Source organism: Phyllobates terribilis, unplaced genomic scaffold, assembly GCF_046119375.1.
Source record: "Phyllobates terribilis strain yellow unplaced genomic scaffold, ASM4611937v1 Scaffold_1__5_contigs__length_1240528914, whole genome shotgun sequence".
Taxonomy (NCBI): Eukaryota; Metazoa; Chordata; class Amphibia; order Anura; family Dendrobatidae; genus Phyllobates; species Phyllobates terribilis.
Genome location: NW_027362761.1, coordinates 1,179,298,752 through 1,179,320,189, shown reverse-complemented (window position 1 = coordinate 1,179,320,189; position 21,438 = coordinate 1,179,298,752).

Sequence of the window (21,438 nt, the reverse complement as noted above, 5' to 3'; positions counted from 1 at the left end):
GTACATCTAGTTCTGGTACAGGGAATGCTATAGCCTGGTACCAACAGAAATCAGGAGAACGACCAAAGCTTCTTATCTATTATGCAACCACCCGAGATACAGGAGTCCCAGACCGGTTCTCTGGTGTTAGTGATGGATCTTCTTATACTAATTGCAAATTAACAATCAGAGGAGCGTTAGAGGACGATGCAGCAGATTATTACTGTCAGCAGTATCAGAGCTTCCCTCTCACACAGTGATACAGAGCCGTACAAAAACCTCCACCCTCATCCCCCATGATGTCGCTGTATTACAATGTTGTGTAGATGAAGGTGCAGAGAATTAGCAGAGCGCTCAGTGATTATTTCTGTCTTCTCTTCTTCCTCTGGGAATAGATTATTTCTGTACAGATCATTGTATAAACCAGTCAGGTATAAACCAGCGCTGACATAATGATTACAGACTATATGAACATCTGCACAGGAGGAGAAACTTTACTTTTTATTTGCTTATTCTTCTTCATTTTCAAAAAACTCATACATTTTCTATTTTCACATTGACATTCTTTTAGTTTTTACTAGTGTTGAGCGAACATGCTCGACACTGCTCGGTACTCGCCCGAGCATCACGCTACTCGGGATGTTCAGCGAGCACCGAGCATTTCCGGGTTACACGGGCGGGAGCTCGAGTCTCCGCCCTGCATGTTTGGCGCTCTTTACAGAGCCAATGAACATGCAGGGATTGCCAGCCAGTCACTGTAATGCTGCAGCCATATTGGTTGTGGGCATTACAGTGATTGGCTGGCCGCACAGCGTCACCTCGAGTATTTAAAACGGGGCGCCGCCATCTTGGACACAGTCGCTCCGGATTAGACAGTGTAGGGACAGCGCTGCTGATTTAGGGAGAGATATAAACTGCGAAATAGTTAGTGTAGGGTCTGTAAAGGCTGCCAGAACAAACAAACAGTCCTTTTCAGGACTAATATCCATCCCAGATACCAGGCAGGCAGGCTGTATAGGAGACACAGTGGTTATACCAGCAAATGCTGCATTACAGTCCTGTGTGCTCCTGTTGCTGAAATTGCTGGACTTAGCACCAGGTGTCGGGGGCCAGGAAAAATCCTTTTTTTTCCATCTAAATCCTCCTTTTTTTTTCCTCCTTCACACTGTACAAATACCCGTCTTATTAACCTTTTGGTGTGTCCCTCCTACCTCCCCCAAAAAAAAGCGTGTCTCTGATTTTTCAGACACAAATATAACTGTTGAAAATAGTCTGGTGTAGGCTAGAGAAACAGAAGTGTTGTTTTGCACTTCCACGGTTCAAACCTCTGCATTATCCATTTTGGGCCATTTGTATCTAAAAAAAAAACAGTTTGAGTGTGTCGCTCACTGTTCAGCCGCAAATATCTCTATTTAAAAAAGTGTGGTATACCCCAGTAAACAATAACTGTGGTTTTGCCATCCCACGGTAAAAAATCTCTATTATTCAGGTTTTGGTAGTTTTTTACGTAAAGAAAAACAGTAGTGTCTCCTGACTGTTGTGACACAAAAATATATCTGTTGAAAATAGTCTTGTGTAGGCCCGACATCCCAGTGTGGTTTCGCATTTCCACGGGTCAAATCGCTGTACTATCCAGTTTTGGGCCTTTGGTATCTAAAAAAAAAGCAGTTTGAGTGTGTCGCTCACTGTTCAGCCGCAAATATCTCTATTTAAAAAAGTGTGGCATACCCCAGTAAACAATAACTGTGGTTTTGCCATCCCACGGTAAAAAATCTCTATTATTCAGGTTTTGGTAGTTTTTTACGTAAAGAAAAACAGTAGTGTCTCCTGACTGTTGTGACACAAAAATATATCTGTTGAAAATAGTCTTGCGTAGGCCCGACATCCCAGTGTGGTTTCGCAGTTCCACGGGTCAAATCGCTGTACTATCCAGTTTTGGGCCTTTGGTACCTAAAAAAAAGCAGTTTGAGTGTGTCGCTCACTGTTCAGCCGCAAATATCTCTATTTAAAAAAGTGTGGTATACCCCAGTAATCAATAACTGTGGTTTTGCCATCCCACGGTAAAAAATCTCTATTATTCAGGTTTTGGTAGTTTTTTCCGTAAAGAAAAACAGTAGTGTCTCCTGACTGTTGTGACACAAAAATATATCTGTTGAAAATAGTCTTGTGTAGGCCCGACATCCCAGTGTGGTTTCGCAGTTCCACGGGTCAAATCGCTGTACTATCCAGTTTTGGGCCTTTGGTATCTAAAAAAAAAGCAGTTTCAGTGTGTCGCTCACTGTTCAGCCGCAAATATCTCTATTTAAAAAAGTGTGGTATACCCTAGTAAACAATAACTGTGGTTTTGCCATCCCACGGTAAAAAATCTCTATTATTCAGCTTTTGGTAGTTTTTTCCGTAAAGAAAAACAGTAGTGTCTCCTGACTGTTGTGACACAAAAATATATCTGTTGAAAATAGTCTTGTGTAGGCCCGACATCCCAGTGTGGTTTCGCAGTTCCACGGGTCAAATCGCTGTACTATCCAGTTTTGGGCCTTTGGTATCTAAAAAAAAAGCAGTTTGAGTGTGTCGCTCACTGTTCGGCCGCAAATATCTCTATTTAAAAAAGTGTGGTATACCCTAGTAAGCAATAACTGTGGTTTTGCCATCCCACGGTAAAAAATCTCTATTATTCAGCTTTTGGTAGTTTTTTCCGTAAAGAAAAACAGTAGTGTCTCCTGACTGTTGTGACACAAAAATATATCTGTTGAAAATAGTCTTGTGTAGGCCCGACATCCCAGTGTGGTTTCGCAGTTCCACGGGTCAAATCGCTGTACTATCCAGTTTTGGGCCTTTGGTATCTAAAAAAAAAGCAGTTTGAGTGTGTCACTCAATGTTCAGCCGCAAATATCTCTATTTAAAAAAGTGTGGTATACCCCAGTAAACAATAACTGTGGTTTTCCTCTTCCACGGTTCTAATCTACTCTTTATTACCCTTTTTCCATTGATAGTGCAAGTGTAAGCTATTTTACTTCATTTACAATGGGCAAGGCGCGTGGCAAGGGATGTGGAAGTGGACGTTCTGGTGATGGTTCGTGCAGAGGACGGGGCCGTGGCCAAGGTAAAAATGTGCCACAACCAACAGCCACATCTTCTCGCTCCCACTTCTTGACCGAATTACTAGGGAAGCACAGAACAACACCAGTATTGAGAACTGATCAGTGTGAACAGGTTATTAATTGGATAGCAGACAATACTTCCAGTTACCTGGGCACCACCACCTCCGGTCTGTCTTCCACACAGTCAACTCTTAGTAGCCGTGAGTCTCGACCGCATACTCCTCCTCACCCTGATGCTCCTTCCTCCCACCATGCCGAGTGTCGTCAGACAGCAAGTGATCCCACACTTGGACACTCTGAAGAGCTGTTCACTGGTGCATTTCCATATTTGGGCCCCTCGCCTGATACGCTTGAAGTGGTGGAAGAGGAGATCACATGTTGCGATGCCCAAATATTTGAACAGGCACGGCCACAGGAAGTCGGCGTTGGCAATCTGTCACAAGAGGTGGACGATGACGAGACACAATTGCCAGGAACTGAGGAGGAGGAGGTGGTGTATGATCTAATAACTGACCCAACGTGGAAGGAGGACATGCAGAGTGAGGCCAGCAGCACACAGGGGGAGGGAGGCAGAGTACCCCAACAGGCAGGAAGAAGCAGTGTGGTGGCCACAGACAGAAGGCAGGCAACCGTTCCCCGTAACACCAAAACGAGGGACGTTGCCAGTACAAGCGGTAGGCCTTCCAGAGTCTGGAATTTTTTTAAAGACTCTGCTGATAACCCCAAAAAGGCCATATGTTCCACCTGCCATGCTAGCATCAGCAGGGGTGACAAAACTACCAGCCTGACCACCACCAGCATGATCAGGCACATGGCAGCTAAGCACCCGACTTTGTGGGGCGAAACCCAGGGTCCACGACCAGTGTCAGCGGGTGTCACCACTGCTTCTTCCACTGTTGTGCGTGCAATAGAACCCCCTGTTGTTTGTGCAAGGCAATCCCCTGTCCATACTGCATGTAAAGATGCCCCCTCCTCTCAGTCTTCACTTGTTATGGCAGTTTCTCAAGAAACAGCATCAACGTCCACGTCCACGTCCCACCGCAGCGTTCAATTGTCCATATCCCAGACCTTTGAACGAAAGCGGAAATTCGCAGCTAACGCCCCACAGGCCACAGTCCTAAATTCGCACATTTCACGACTGCTTGCATTGGAAATGCTGCCTTTTAGGCTAGTGGAGACGGAATCCTTCCGCAATCTTATGGCGGTGGCCGTCCCTCGGTACTCGGTTCCCAGCCGACACTATTTTGCCCGGTGTGCCATCCCCGCACTACACAAGCACGTGTCCCAAAGCATCTGCCATGCTCTCAACAACGCAGTTACTGGGAGAATCCACCTGACAACGGACACGTGGACAAGTGCTTGTGGCCAGGGACGGTACATCTCTCTGATGGCACACTGGGTAAGCATAGTGGAAGCCGGGACCCAGTCGGACCTTGGGACGGAACACATCCTCCCCACACTGAGGATTGCGGGCCCTATGTCAGTCAGAGTTGCCCCCACAGTGTACAGCTCCTGCGCATCCTCCTCCTCCTCCTTCTCCTCATGTTCAGCCTCCATCTCAGATATCACCACATCAGTTACAAGCTGGAAGCATTGCAGTACTGCCTCCGCCAAGCGGCAACAGGCTGTGCTGAAACTCATAAGCTTAGGTGATAAACCTCACACTGCTTGTGAGTTGTGGACAGCTGTGAAAGAGCAGGCAGATCTGTGGCTGAGACCGCTGAACCTACATCCCGGCATGGTCGTGTGTGACAATGGCCATTACCTGGTGGCGGCTCTGAGGCGAGGTGAGATCACACACGTACCATGCCTGGCTCATGTGCTTAACCTCGTGGTTCAGCGGTTTCTTAAATCGTACCCCGAGTTGCCAGATCTGCTCGTCAAAGTACGCCGCCTGTCAGCTCATTTTCGCAAATCGGCTACAGCTTCCGCCGCCCTTGCTGTGTTGCAGCAGCGTTTGCAGCTTCCGGCACACCCTCCACATGTTGCAAAGGATTTGTGAGCAGAAGAGAGCAGTTGTGGAGTACAAGCTGCAACAAGGCCGTCGATATTCAGGTCAGACTCCACACATAAGACCTCAGGAGTGGACCTGGATGTCTGACATATGTACCATCCTGACAAACTTTGAGGAGGCCACCAAGATGGTGAGTGGCGATGACGCCATCATTAGTGTCAGCATCCCACTTGTCTGTCTTTTGCAACGCTCTCTGCAGAGAATTAAAGAGGAGGTATAGCAGCCAGAGTAGGATGAGATGGATCAAGAAGCCGTAGCGGGTGATTACACACAGCCCAACCTCATCTCATCCCAACGTGCATTGGGGGACAATGAGGGAGAGGAGGAGGAGGAGGAGGAGGAGGAAGAACAGAAGCTGCTATCATGCTTTGTAGACGGTAGTACCTGTACAAGTGTCATACCGTCGGTTCAGCGTGGGTGGCCTGAGGACAGGGGGGAGGAGGAAGAGGAGGAGGAGAGCATGGTCAGTCGTCATCTTGGTGAGGACACGGAAATCTTGCCCGTTACCAGTCTGGCACGCATGGCTGACTTTATGTTACGCTGCCTTAACCGTGACCCTCGCGTTGTCAAAATGTTGGGTGACAGTCATTACTGGTTGGTGACACTTGCAGACCCCCGCTACAAGGAGTACTTTCACTCTCTCATTCCTGAGGTGGAGAGGTCTACAAAAATGGGGCAATACCAGAAGGCCCTTGCTGCAGAACTCTTAAAAAAATTCCCATCTGAACACGCTAGCGGCAGAGGTCACAGTTCGTTGCCCAACCAAGGCGTACAGGCGAGAGAGATGCAACTCCAATCCAGCAGAGGCAGGGGAACACTGTCAATGTTCTGGGACAGTTTTCTGACACCCGCACAGCTTACAGGCCCTGAGGCGCGGGGTACTCTCACAAGGAGTGGAAAGTTTCAAAAGATGGTGAGGGAGTACCTTGCCGATCGCACCAGCGTCCTCCGTGATTCCTCTGTGCCTTTTAATTAATGAGTATCCAAGCTGGACACTTGGAATGAACTCGCTCTGTACGCCTTGGAGGTCCTGGCCTGCCCTGCCGCTAGCGTGTTATCGGAGAGTGTTTTTAGTGCCGCTGGGGGAATTATAACTGATAAGCGCACTCGCCTGTCAACTGACAATGCTGACAAGCTGACCCTTATCAAAATGAACAAGGGCTGGATTGGGCCAGACTTCTCATCACCACCAAATGACAGCAGAGTAACATAAAGTCAAATCCACTGTGTTATTTCGGGAGGTGTATTCACATGCACCGCTTCACACCCACACATGGGTATGCGCTTCCTCGTTTCGGCTGTTTAATCTTCTTCTCCTTATCCTCAGCCTCCACCACCACTATACCACCAGGGTGCCAGCATTGCAAGTTCCTCCGTCCTTATTTTTGGCAGCTTTTGCTTGCAAGGCATAAGCAAATACTATGGGACATACACTCCCCAATAATGGGACTTATGTTTGTAATATGCTGTACGGCATGGCTCTTGTAAGGGGCATTGCAAGTTGCTCCGTCCTAATTTTTGGCAGATTTTGCTTGGAAAGCATAAACAAATACCATGGGACACCCACACCCCAATAATGGGACTTATGTTTGTAATATGCTGTACTGCATGGCTCTTGTAAGGGGCATTGCAAGTTGCTCCGTCCTAATTTTTGGCAGCTTTTGCTGGGAAAGCATAAGCAAATACCATGGGACACCCACTCCCCAATAATGGGACTTATGTTTGTAATATGCTGTACTGCATGGCTCTTGTAAGGGGCATTGCAAGTTGCTCCGTCCTAATTTTTGGCAGCTTTTGCTGGGAAAGCATAAGCAAATACTATGGGACACCCATTCCCCAATAATGGGACTTATGTTTGTAATATGCTGTACTGCATGGCTCTTGTAAGGGGCATTGCAAGTTGCTCCGTGTAGCGTCGGCGTCCCTGCCTCCTGCTAGGCAGGGACGCTGTTCCCCTCACCTCTCCGCTCCGTGCCCTTCATCCCGCTCTGCTGGCAGCGCTCCTCCCCGGTCACTGTGCTTAGGGCACGCGCGCGCGCGCTCCCCCTCTCTTAAAGGGGCCGCGCGCGCCGCCCTAAGGAGTCCCCGGTCAATGGCCAGAGGACCTCTCCAGATATAAAGCACCTCCCCCAAGATGGAGGTGCCCGAGCAATGTTGTAGCATAGTTCTTCACTCTGCTTCAGCCCTCAGGTCCCGTTACCAGTTACCTGCCAGTTTCCTGCCAGTTACCTGCCAGTTTCCTGTCTGATACCTGCCTGACTCGTGTCTATCTGCTGTGATTCCTGCGGTCCGACGGTCTGCCTTCCATCACCTGCCAGTCTGTCTATGGACCAGTCTGCCCGCTCACCTGTGAGCGCTCACCTGTTACCTGCCTGATAGCCTACCTGGAGGCTCCGCCGTCACGTGCTGTGACCACCTGCCTGTTCAGAGACTCTTGCCCGCTCACCTGGGAGCGCATATCTGCTACCTGCCTGCTAGCCTACCTGGAGGCTCTGCCGTCACTTGCCGTGACCACCTGCTTGTCCAGAGACTCTCGTCTGCTCACCTGGGAGCACACATCTGCTACCTGCCTGCTAGCCTACCTGGAGGCTCTGCCGTCACTGGCCGTGACCACTCGTCTGTCAAGAGACTGTCCCCGTCACTTGCCGTATCCTCCTGCCCTTCTACCCAGAGATTGTCCCTGTCATTTGCCGTATCCTCCTGCCCTTCTACCCAGAGACTGTCCCTGTCACTTGCCGTGACTACCTGCCCGCCTTTCCTGGGAGCCACCTGCTTCCTTACAAGGACTGCCCCTTTGTATAGTAGCTCAGAGATTCCACCTCCCAGACCCGTTACAGTTTGCTCGGGCCATGGAACCCGGTGGCACCCAAGCTCCCTCGCTCTTGGACCTATGTCATGAACTGTCCCGTCAGAGGTCCCAACAGGAGTCCATCCTGAGTCATCTTCGGAATGTCAACTCTCGCCTGGACACTCTGACTGCTCCACCAGCAACCTCCGCTAGTGTCATGACTCGCAACCCGGCAGCGCCGCTGCCCACCAATACCATGGTATCCTGCCCCGGACCCTGGCTTTCTGCACCTCCTCGCTTCGGAGGCGACCCCGCTCAAGCTCGGGGCTTCATAAACCAGTGCACCCTGCACTTTGAACTCTTGTCCCACCAGTTTATCTCCGACCGGGCCAAAGTAGCCTTCATCATGTCCCACCTCACGGGGGAGGCACTGGCCTGGCTAAATCCTCTATGGGAGAGAGGAGACCCCCTGGTGTCCGACCTGCCAGCCTTTCTCACGGCTTTCTGGAAAGTCTTCGATGAACCCGGACGGAAGACCTCATCCGCATCATCTCTGCTACGCCTCCGTCAAGGAAATCTCACCGTGGGCCAATATGCCATACAGTTCCGTACCCTTGCTTCGGAGCTGGCCTGGGATAACGACACCCTGGTGTCTGTCTTCTGGGAGGGTCTGTCCGGCCGTATTAAAGATGAACTCGCCGGTCGGGACATTCCTACCACTCTCGACGACTTAATAACACTTGCCACCCGGATTGACATCCGGTCCCAGGAGCGCGCCAAAGAGGTCACCCGTGAGAGGAGGTTTCCACGTCTAGCCCCTACCTTCCAGAAATCCGTCACTCCCTCCGTTACTCCCCAGGCACACTCACCTGAGCCTATGCAGGTCGACCAGACCAAGATGGTCAAAACCCGTCAAGACTTACGCCGTGCCGAGGGGAGCTGCTTCTACTGTGGCAGTAAGGAGCACCGGATCTGTTCCTGCCCAGAGAGGTCGGGAAACGCCTGTGTCTAGGATCGCTCAGAGAGGTCGCCCTAGACAAAAGTAAACCCTCTCCATCCCTGATGCTGTCAGTCTCTATCATCTGCGGAGAGAACCGCTATTTTGAACTGGCTCAACTTGACTCAGGAGCTGCTGGAAATCTCATCTCTCAATCCCTGGTTGAAAAATACCGCATTCCCACCAAACCTCTGGCCGTACCTTTATCTGTCGCCGCCGTGGATGGGGGCCTCTTACCACATCCCATCCAACTCATCACCGAATCTCTGACTCTACAGGTGGGAATGTTGCATTCTGAGAGCATCTCCTTTCATGTTCTGCCTGGACTCTCTCACGCACTCTTGCTAGGCCTACCTTGGCTCCAGAAACATGCACCCATGCTTGACTGGCAGACCGGAGAAGTCCTTCGCTGGGGACAGGACTGCCATAAGACTTGTCTAGTTCCCGTTCATCCTGCTCGTCCTTCTCCTACCCCAGCCAATTTACCCGGTCTACCGGTTCCCTATTGGTCTTATGCGGATGTCTTCAATAAAAAAGAAGCAGAGACATTACCCCCTCATAGACCATACGACTGCCCAATCGACCTGATACCCGGCTCTACTCCTCCCCGTGGGCGTATATACCCTTTGTCCGCTGCAGAGACCTGGTCCATGTCAGAATATATTGAGGAGAATCTGGCCCGGGGATTTATCCGGAAATCTACCTCCCCGGCGGGAGCAGGCTTCTTCTTCGTCAAAAAGAAGGACGGCTCACTCCGTCCATGTACAGATTATAGAGGCCTTAACCAGATTACAGTGAAGAATAAATACCCCCTTCCGCTCATTCCTGAATTATTTGACCGTCTGAGGGGGGCTAGAATCTTCACCAAACTGGATCTCCGTGGGGCGTATAACCTGGTCCGTATCCATCAGGGGGATGAGTGGAAGACGGCATTCAACACCCGGGACGGCCACTATGAGTACCTTGTAATGCCCTTCGGTCTCTGTAACGCTCCTGCCGTCTTTCAAGAGTTGGTCAATGTCATCTTCCGTGACCTTCTCTACTCCTGCGTGGTGGTGTACCTGTACGACATCTTGGTCTTCTCTCCGGATCTTCCTACTCACCGGAGGGATGTTCGTCAGGTCCTGTTCAGGCTCAGGCAGAACCACCTCTACGCTAAATATGAGAAGTGCATCTTTGAGCAAGCCTCACTTCCATTTCTGGGCTACATAATCTCTCAGACTGGCCTACAAATGGATCCTGAGAAACTGTCTGCCATCCAGAAGTGGCCCCGACCATAGGGGTTGAAGGCTATACAGCGGTTCCTGGGCTTCGCCAACTATTACCGACTCTTGATACCGCACTTCTCTTCCCGGACTGCCCCTATCTCTGCGCTCACCCGTAAGGGTACTAATCCCAGAGAATGGCCGCCCGAAGCAGAGGAAGCCTTTCTTTCCTTAAAACAGGCTTTCTCCTCCGCCCCGGTGCTGCATCGTCCGGACGGCAACAAACAATTCTTCCTAGAAGTTGACTCTTCCTCCTCCGGAGCCGGGGCGGTACTTACCCAAAAGTCATCTTCCGGAAGAATGGTAACCTGCGGCTTTTTCTCCAAACTCTTCTCCTCTTCGGAGCGCAATTATTCTATAGGAGACCGAGAATTATTGGCCATTAAGCTAGCACTGGAGGAGTGGCGTTACCTGCTCGAGGGGGCTCTCCACCCGGTAATAATTTACACAGACCACAAGAACTTGGCCTACCTCCAGAGCGCCCAGAGACTTAACCCGCGCCAAGCCCGGTGGTCCTTGTTTTTTGCCCGCTTTGATTTCGTTCTTCATTTTCGCCCGGCTGACAAAAACATCAAAGCTGACGTCTTGTCCCGATCCTTCCTGGTGTCTGATCTTGAGGAGGAACCTAAACACATCATCGATCCCGCCAGAGTAATGCAGGTGGCCCCCATGAGTCTAAATCGTCTCCCTCCCGGTAAGACGTTCGTAACGGTACCTGATCGGGAGAAGATCCTACACTGGGGTCACTTGTCTAAGCTAGCTGGCCACGCCGGTCAGAAAAAGACCCTCCAGCTTATTACCCGGCACTACTGGTGGCCTACCCTGCACAAGGACGTAATAGACTTTGTTTCTGCCTGTGTGTCCTGTGCCCACAACAAAGTTCCAAGACACCTGCCAGCCGGTCGCCTCCTTCCTCTTCCAGTACCTGCTGTCCCCTGGCAGCATATAGCTATGGACTTCATAACAGATCTCCCTGTCTCTGCCGGTTGTACGGTCATTTGGGTGGTCGCTGACCGCTTTTCCAAAATGGCTCATTTCATTCCCCTGCCAGGCCTCCCGTCTGCACCCGAGCTGGCTAAAGACTTTATCCGCCACATCTTCCGTCTCCATGGCCTGCCCCTCCACATCGTGTCGGATCGTGGGGTTCAGTTCACCTCACGCTTCTGGAGAGCCACATGTAAGCTGCTAGACATCACCCTGGACTTCTCCTCCGCTTACCACCCACAGTCCAATGGTCAAGTGGAGCGGATCAATCAGATCCTGACCAGTTACCTCCAGCACTTCGTTAATGCCCACCATTCAGACTGGGTGGATCTCCTACCATGGGCCGAATTCTCTTACAATAATCACGAGAGCGAATCTTCCTCCAAATCCCCGTTTTTTGTAGTCTTCGGTCAGCATCCTCGGATCCCATTTCCCGTCTCCACCTCGGTGGACAATCCGGCTGCGGAATCTCTCGTTAGAAAATTTTCCTCCATTTGGGAGAGTACCCGATCCGCACTCCTTCAGTCGTCTGAGCGGATGAAAAAACACGCGGACAAAAAACGCCTGGATCCTCCACAATTCCATCCTGGAGATAAAGTCTGGCTCTCGTCCAAGTATGTCCGGCTCAAGATTCTTTCCTACAAGTTAGGGCCTCGGTTCATCGGCCCACTGGAGGTTATCAAACAGATCAACCCGGTGGCCTATAAATTGAAACTCCCGGCCAACTTGCGGATCCCTAACTCCTTCCATGTATCTCTCCTCAAACCCGTGGTACTTAACTCTTTTTCCAAGTCTACAGGTACGCCTCCTGCTCCGGTTTCCGCTGAAAACGAGTTTGAGGTAGAGAACATTCTGGCCACCAAATGGGTAAGAGGAAAGACCTTTTTTCTAGTAGATTGGAAGGGGTTTGGTCCTGAGGAGAGAACGTGGGAGCCCCGGGAGAACATCCATGCCCCTCTTATCCTTGGTAAATTTCTGTCTGGCCTAAAAAAGGGGGGGGCCTAAAGGGGGGGCTACTGTAGCGTCGACGTCTCTGCCTCCTGCTAGGCAGGGACGCTGTTCCCCTCACCTCTCCGCTCCGTGCCCGGCGTCTTCCTCCCGCTCTGCTGGCAGCGCGCGCTCCTCCCAGGTCACTGTGCTTAGGGCGCGCGCGCGCTCCCCCTCTCTTAAAGGGGCCACGCGCGCTGCCCTAAGGAGTCCCCGGCCAATGACCGGAGGACCTCTCCATATATAACAAAAAGGAATAGTCGGCACTCCGTATAGCTAGAGTGGTGCACGTGGAAAACAATGTCTGTAGGAAAGGAAAATCCCGGCACTCACGTGTTGATAATCAGTTGATTTATTCCTCAACTCACACAAGACGTTTCAGCCTGTCCAAGGCTTTTTTCAATTGTGGTTAAATACATTCAGTCAAGATATTTATAAATAAATCCACGGAAATGACATAATTCTCATTAACATAAAAAAAGAGTAGACCAATAAAAGAAATGATATGTAACAGAATTTACAACAACATACAAAAATTAAGCAATAATAAACTCAAGTTGCACAATGAAAAAGAACAAGTGAATTCATATATTTAAATAATCCCCAATTACACATAAGACCATATACATCGCAGATTGTAACATTTATTGCATGCATATACCACATTATATCTTTATTTCTCCATATTCTTTTAGCTAAAAATATGTAACATTTCATAGTTTTTCCAGAAAAAATCCTTAATGTTTTTAAGATTTTTTAATATTTCCAATGGAATCAAATATATCAATGACAAATAAATTCATATGTATAAATAATCTCCAACCAAATATGAGAATATAAATCCTAAAACATGGATTCCATTTCATAAATGTATCAAAAATATTCCCATCTAAATTTCTCAATGTTCTTTTTATTAAACATATTCAACATTATATAATTTTTCTGGAAAAAAAATCCTTGATATTTTTAGATTTTTTTCAAAAAGATTTTTATTAGAACAATACTGTTTATTACATTTGTATATACAACTAATTCCTCATGAACAGCCTGCAACAAGTGACTAAATCTATCTTTTATTCTCTTGCCCTTTATAATTCTATTAGTAAATACCTTATAAAGAGATCAGTATACTGCCATATTCCCATAAATCCCAATTCACATAGTAGAAAAAATTCATCATATTATTTCTATATCACTTTATATCTCATTATAAATTGTAGCTACATATAAAGCTACTGCTGAAGGAACAATCACAGACATATGGGAATAGAGAACATCTATGTCCTAAGTGATTCTCACCTCCCCCAGATCGTTGTCTGAGATAAGAGTGACTTTTTAAATTTATCCTTTGTTATCCTCTATTCCCTAAATTAGACCTTATTTATTTCCTTAAAGGTGACAGTATAATTTACTGTCCACCCGTGATTCCTAAAAATCCACAAGAAAATCCACAAGAAACCCTAATGACATTCTATGATGATTTGAATAGTGTATGGAGTGAACTAAAATTTACCATTTCATATAGCACTGAGAGGATACATTTTTTGGACACTATGGTAATTAGGAATGAGAAAGGGGACTTTGAGACAGATTTATATAAAAAAGATACGGACAGGAATAGTATCTTACATTTTAGGAGTGCACATCCATATTCTGTTAAAAAGGCTATCCCCAAATCACAGTTTCAGCGAGTGACTAGGATTGTTACCAACCCCTCCATCTGTTCAAAAAGAATTGAAGAAATGTGTGAAAATTTTAGATTGAGAGACTATCCCCAACGTATTCTAGATGGGGCATTAAGAGAGGTGGTTACTGATGAAAAAACACGTAAAAGGGATGAACCACGTATATGCTTTGTGAGGGAATATCATCCGGTCAATTTAAAAGTAGATCAGATTATAAAGAAATATTGGCATATTCTAGGGCAGGCATATCCGAGTGTGATGGAATTTAATATACCTCCCCTTATCTGTAACAAGAGATTGCCCAATGTGAAGGATAAACTAATACGGGCGGATGTTGGGAGCGATGCAATAATTCCAAGACAAACTTTTCTTTCAACCAAAAATAAAGGAACGTATCCCTGTCTGAATTGTGCTCAATGTAGTAATGTAATTAAGGGGGAATATTTTAGTCATCTTAGGATAGGTAAAAGATTTAATATTAAGGGCTTCTACACGTGTAAATCTACAAATGTGGTTTACCAGATAAAATGTCCGTGCGGCTTTTCATATATTGGAGAAACAATGCAGTCAGTAGGAACACGGGTTAATAAACATAAATCCACTATCAGGTGTGGAGATACTTCGCTTCCCCTTCCATTACATTTTAAGGAAAAAGGACATTCAATAGCCCAATTGAAATATCAGGTGTTAGAACAAATAGATACACCTAGAAGAGGAGGCAGTATCAAAAAAATCCTTTTACGTAGAGAAGCCTTTTGGATTTATACTTTGGGAACTTTATATCCGAATGGCCTGAATGGAGAATATGATGTTAGTGGTATTATGTGATTAGGATAATGAGTAATATATACATCCTATTTTTCTTTCTAGACATCTCAGATGCGATGAAATCCTGAAGTATCTGCATAGGAACAAATGGGATGCATATTGTACTTGCCATATTTTGTCGGGTTAAATAAGATTGAATGCGGAGATAAGACATGATGTAAGCTGGACGACTTCACTATGTATTTCTAGGAATCACGGGTGGACAGTAAATTATACTGTCACCTTTAACGAAATAAATAAGGTCTAATTTAGGGAATAGAGGATAACAAAGGATAAATTTAAAAAGTCACTCTTATCTCAGACAACGATCTGGGGGAGGTGAGAATCACTTAGGACATAGATGTTCTCTATTCCCGTATGTCTGTGATTGTTCCTTCAGCAGTAGATTTATATGTAGTTACAATTTATAATGAGATATAAAGTGATATAGAAATAATATGATGAATTTTTTCTACTATGTGAATTGGGATTTATGGGAATATGGCAGTATACTGATCTCTTTATAAGGTATTTACTAATAGAATTATAAAGGGCAAGAGAATAAAAGATAGATTTAGTCACTTGTTGCAGGCTGTTCATGAGGAATTAGTTGTATATACAAATGTAATAAACAGTATTGTTCTAATAAAAATCTTTTTGAAAAAAATCTAAAAATATCAAGGATTTTTTTTCCAGAAAAATTATATAATGTTGAATATGTTTAATAAAAAGAACATTGAGAAATTTAGATGGGAATATTTTTGATACATTTATGAAATGGAATCCATGTTTTAGGATTTATATTCTCATATTTGGTTGGAGATTATTTATATATATGAATTTATTTGTCATTGATATATTTGATTCCATTGGAAATATTAAAAAATCTTAAAAACATTAAGGATTTTTTCTGGAAAAACTATGAAATGTTACATATTTTTAGCTAAAATAATATGGAGAAATAAAGATATAATGTGGTATATGCATGCAATAAATTTTACAATCTGCGATGTATATGGTTTTATGTGTAGTCAGGGATTATTTAAATATATGAATTCACTTGTTCTTTTTCATTGTGCAACTTGAGTTTATTATTGCTTAATTTTTGTATGTTGTTGTAAATTCTGTTATATATAATTTCTTTTATTGGTCTACTCTTTTTTTATGTTAATGAGAATTATGTCATTTCCGTGGATTTGTTTATAAATATCTTGACTGAATGTATTTAACCACAATTGAAAAAAGCCTTGGACAGGCTGAAACATCTTGTGTGAGTTGTGGAATAAATCAACTGATTATCAACACGTGAGTGCCGGGATTTTCTTTTCCTCTCCATATATAAGGCACCTCCTCCAAGATGGAGGTGCCCGAGCAATGTTGTAGCATAGTTCTTCACTCTGCTTCAGCCCTCAGGTCCCGTTACCAGTTACCTGCCAGTTTCCTGCCAGTTACCTACCAGTTTCCTGTCTGATACCTGCCTGACTCGTGTCCATCTGCTATGATTCCTGCGGTCCGATGGTCTGCCTTCCATCACCTGCCAGTCTGTCTATGGACCAGTCTGCCCGCTCACCTGGGAGCGCTCACCTGTTACCTGCCTGCTAGCCTACCTGGAGGCTCCGCCGTCACGTGCTGTGACCACCTGCCTGTTCAGAGACTCTTGCCCGCTCACCTGGGAGCGCTCACCTGCTACCTGCCTGCTAGCCTACCTGGAGGCTCTGCCGTCACTTGCCGTGACCACCTGCTTGTCCAGAGACTCTCGTCTGCTCACCTGGGAGTACACATCTGCTACCTGCCTGCTAGCCTACCTGGAGGCTCTGCCGTCACTGGCCGTGACCACCCGTCTGTCAAGAGACTGTCCCCGTCAGTTGCCGTATCCTCCTGCACTTCCACCCAGAGACTGTCCCTGTCATTTGCCGTATACTCCTGCCCTTCTACCCAGAGACTGTCCCTGTCACTTGCTGTGACTACCTGCCCGCCTTTCCTGGGAGCCACCTGCTTCCTTACAAGGACTGCCCCTTTGTATAGTAGCTCAAAGGTTCCACCTCCCTGACCCGTTACACTCCGTCCTAATTTTTGGCAGCTTTTGCTGGGAAAGCATAAGCAAATACTATGGGATACCCACTCCCCAATAATGGGACTTATGTTTGTAATATGCTGTACTGCATGGCTCTTGTAAGGGGCATTGCAAGTTGCTCCATCCTAATTTTTGGCAGCTTTTGCTGGGAAAGCATAAGCAAATACTATGGTACACCCACTCCTTAATAATGAGACTTATGTTTGTAATATGCTGTACTGCATGGTTCTTGTAAGGGGCATTGCAAGTTGCTCCATCCTAATTTTTGGCAGCTTTTGCTTGGAAAGCATAAGCAAATACCATGGGACACCCACTCCCCAATAATGAGACTTATGTTTGTAATATGCTGTACTGCATGGCTCTTGTAAGGGGCATTGCAAGTTGCTCCATCCTAATTTTTGGCAGCTTTTGCTTGGAAAGCATAAGCAAATACCATGGGACACCCACTCCCCAATAATGAGACTTATGTTTGTAATATGCTGTACTGCATGGCTCTTGTAAGGGGCATTGCAAGTTGCTCCATCCTAATTTTTGGCAACTTTTGCTTGGAAAGCATAAGCAAATACCATGGGACACCCACTCCCCAATAATGGGACTTATGTTTGTAATATGCTGTACTGCATGTGACGCGCCCCCTGGGCCGTGTGTACACGTGTGTGGAATACCCGGTGCCGGGTCTCAGGGGTCTGTAGTCTCCGTGGCGGTGACCCGGTCCCGTGGCTCAGGCTGGTCAAACCAGTGGCAGTCTTTCTTAGGTTTTGAGGTTAATTGTCCGACTGCGCCACCCGTGGATTGCGGTCAGAGAGTACCACCACTGCGCGGCAGACCGCTGAGTCTGGTGTTGTGTGCGCAGCATAGAATGGGATAACTCCCCTCGGGAGGAGTATAGCCTCAGGGCAGTGAGTGAGGATGATGGGGGTGATGGTGCACGAGCGCAGCAGGAATGACTCAGAGTCTTTGCAGTGCAGTTCAGGGTCTTTACTGATGATTATAAGGTAGACCCTCCCGGAAGTACTGGCTAGCATAAGAGGCCTGGTCAGTCTGTGAGCAAGCAGGAGTTCCCCTGGCCAGGTGGAGTTGTAGGCCTCCCCGTCTGTCTGCACTCTTCCTGGCTACCTTGCTGTAAGCGGGTAGAAGTAGCCCACGTCCCTGAGTGTACCGTGTAGTGCTCACCCGTATGGCTGGTGACTTGGAGCCTTCTGTTAGCCTCCGCTCCACGACGGCGGTGCTGGTCCCTTGCTTGTGACTGAGCCTCCGGGCTTCTATGGCCAGAGGACCTGAAATCCCCTGCCGGCTGGTTTCTGCTGCTGGATATATAAGTCCTCACAGCTTCGGACTCCTGTGTCCGGTTCCTATTGTCTTCTGCCAGGGCGAGCTCTGCTCAGCTTCCAGCCCCTGGTCTTTAGCTCCTAGCTCCTACAGAGCTCCTTGCTGTTACTTTCCCTTGCTCTCACTCTGACTCTGACTGTTCTCTGACTCACTCAACCCCACCCCAGATCCAGTTTATAAGGGCAGAATTCTCCCCTCCCAGGATTGGGGCAGGAGGATGTTGCATGTTTAAGGGATCCTGACCAGGAAACCTCCCACTTGCTCTCCGACGTAATATCTCTATTACTGTGGTGACCAGACCCCTGGGGTGCCACACATGGCTCTTGTAAGGGGCATTGCAGTTCCTCATAATTTTTGGAAAGCCTTCCATTCATTGCTTAGGCCAGCAGTGCACGGGAGACCCAGTTGCTATAAATGGAAAAAAAGGTTTAGTTAACGCCCTCTGACCTCCATGTCATTTCCAAGGGGCATTGGAGTGGCTCGAAATATTTGGTAGGCATTGCACTCACTGTATGCCCTATAACTGTGTAGCCGAACCGCTCCTTTTGTTACAGAAACATATCCTACAAGACATATCTGGTTGACTGGCCTGATATTGATGTGAATGGTCCCTGTTCCTTCTGCTCTTTCTCCTTTGCCACTACCTCATCCACCATTTATCACCTGAAGCTTTGTTTTAACGGGAGTCATAGAACTTGGATAGTAGCAGGAAAACATCCAGCAATCCTCGGAGGAGGTAGGATATGCGCCAAAACGCTGACCACCTCAGGCCTAGCCGCTACTACATACATGCGCTTGCATTACAACAAAACAAAGCAGATGCTAACTTCTATCATCCTCATCATGCTCCTCACCTTGGCACTCTCAACTCCCCTGATGGATAAGCCAGGGCCCACCGGAGGAGTCTGATAGTCCGGTGGGCTCGGCCAATGCTGCCCTAAAGCAGGCCAGGCTAAGAAAAGTGTGGGAAAGGTTACCGGGACAATTAGGGGTGGCTGGGGACCGAGTATGGACACCCGGCCACCCCCTGGAGGCTGGGGATCAAGCGGGGACACCCGGCCACCAGGCGGCTGGGTACTGAGTATAGATACCAGGCCGCTGACACAGCCATGGCGTGGTGGCCAGATTCCGCCTCCACATGCCTAAAAGGCCCAATTTAAAGTGCAAGCAAGCAAGCAGTATGGTATTGCAGCCTGGGGGTGGGTGGGTGGCAGGCTGCATACTTGAGCTTGTATTGCAAGGAATGGGGGAGGTACAATTGAAAACTGCCCTGGGACTAGAACTTGCATGGGGATAGTTGCAAGTCTGCATCTTCTGATGCGGTAAGGATCACTTATGATGGGCACACTTTTAGACAGTGACCTGGGAGTCAGAGATGCTTCCAAGGGTCTTCCCCATGCTGTTCCCTTGTCTTTTCAGCACTTTATGCATGTGTCACACAGCACATGGCCAGATAAGGTTGTAAAATGTTAAAATGACATTTCACGGTGAATGCATTTGTCATAGTTGAAAGCAATACAAAAGTGCAAAAACGCATAAAAAATGCTACTTGTGAACATAGAGGAAGGTGTGGAGGAGTATTTTTGTTTTTGGTCATTTATTTTAACTTATACACAAGTCTTTTCCCTGGAAAGGATGTTCCTTAACATATTTCACAGGAAAAAAGTTTCACTTTCGTTTTTGAACGTTTTATTGTGAGCCCGTAAAAATGGCTTAATACCTCTGACCACGTTGTTGACAGCAGTGACCTGGGGGTCAGAAATGCTTCCTGGGGCAATTCCCATGCTGTCCCCATGTCATTTGAGCACTGTCACTATCGTTTTGGGCACTTGTTAGGCTTTTAAAAGACTGCCGGGGGTGCCACCGCAAAAATGCTCGAGTCTCCCATAGACTAACATTGGGATCGTTGCTCGGGTCGAGCACCCGAGTATCACGGCGAGCTCGGCCCGAGCTTCGAGCACCCGAGCATTTTAGTGCTCGCTCAACACTAGTTTTTACCACAAAGCAAACAATCCTCTACAGCAGGGGTGGGCAATTACTTTTCCAGAGGGGCCACATGAGAGACTGTGACTGTTGTGGAGGGCTGAACCAATAAGCTGAAATTAACGCTGCTCAATATTAAAATTACTAAATGAATTATAATTACTTTATATTAGTATTAATTGTATCACTTAATATTGAGCTGAATTAAGTATGCAGACATCCCCCTATATACCATTTGAGCACACACAAAGCCTCCTATATACCGTAAGGGCCTCCACACAGCCTTTCCATCATCAGCATGAGACCCCCATTGCCTCCCCATGTCCAGCAACAGATCCCCCATGTCCAGCAACAGACCACCCATAGGCTTCCCATTTCCAGCCACAGACCCCCATAGGCTTCCCATGTCCAACCACAGACCCCAATGACCAGCCACAGACCCCCATGTCCAGCCACAGACCCCAATGTCCAGCCACAGACCCCCATAGGCTTCCCATGTCCTGCAACTAACCCCTATAGGCTCCCCATGTCCAGAAACTGACTCTCATAGGCTTCCCATGTCCAGCAACTGTCCCCCATAGGCTCACCATGTCCAGCAACAGAACCTCCATAGGCTCTCCATGTCCAGCAACATACTCCCCATAGGCTCCCCATGTCCAGCAGCAGACCCCCAATGTCCAGCAACATACCCCAGTAGGCTTCCCATGTCCAGCAACAGACCCTCCATGTCCAGCAACAGACCCCCCCATATCCAGCAACAGACCCCCCTGTCCAGCGACAGACCCCCCCATGTCCAGCAACAGACAACAGACCCCCCATGTCCAGCAACAGACCCCCCATGTCTATCAACAGACCCCCACAAAGGCTCCCCCCTTGGGAAGCCCCATAGGCTCCCCATGTCCAGCAACAGACCCCCATGTCCAGCCACAGACCCCAATGTCCAGTCACAGACCCCTATAGGCTCCCCATGTCCTGCAACTGACCCCCATAGGCTTCCCATGTCCTGCAACTGACTCCCATAGGCTCCCCATGTCCAGCAACTGACCCCCATAGGCTCCCCATGTCCACCAACAGAGCCTCCATAGGCTCTCCATGTCCAGCAACAGACCCACCCATGTCCAGCAACAGACCCTCCATGTCCAGCAACAGACCCCCCCATGTCCAGCAACAGACCCAGCCATGTCCAGCAACAGACCCCAATAGGCTTCCCATGTCCAGCAACAGACACCCCATGTCCAGCAACAGACCCTCCCCCCATGTCCAGCAACAGGCTCCCCCATGTCCAGCAACAGACCCCCCTGTCCAGCAAAAGACCCCAATAGGCTTCCCATGTCCAGCAACAGACCCCCCATGTCCAGCAACAGACCCCCCCATAGGCTCCCCATGTCAAGCAAGAGACCCCCCCTTAGGCTCCCCATGTCCAGCAAAAGACCCCCCATAGGCTCCCC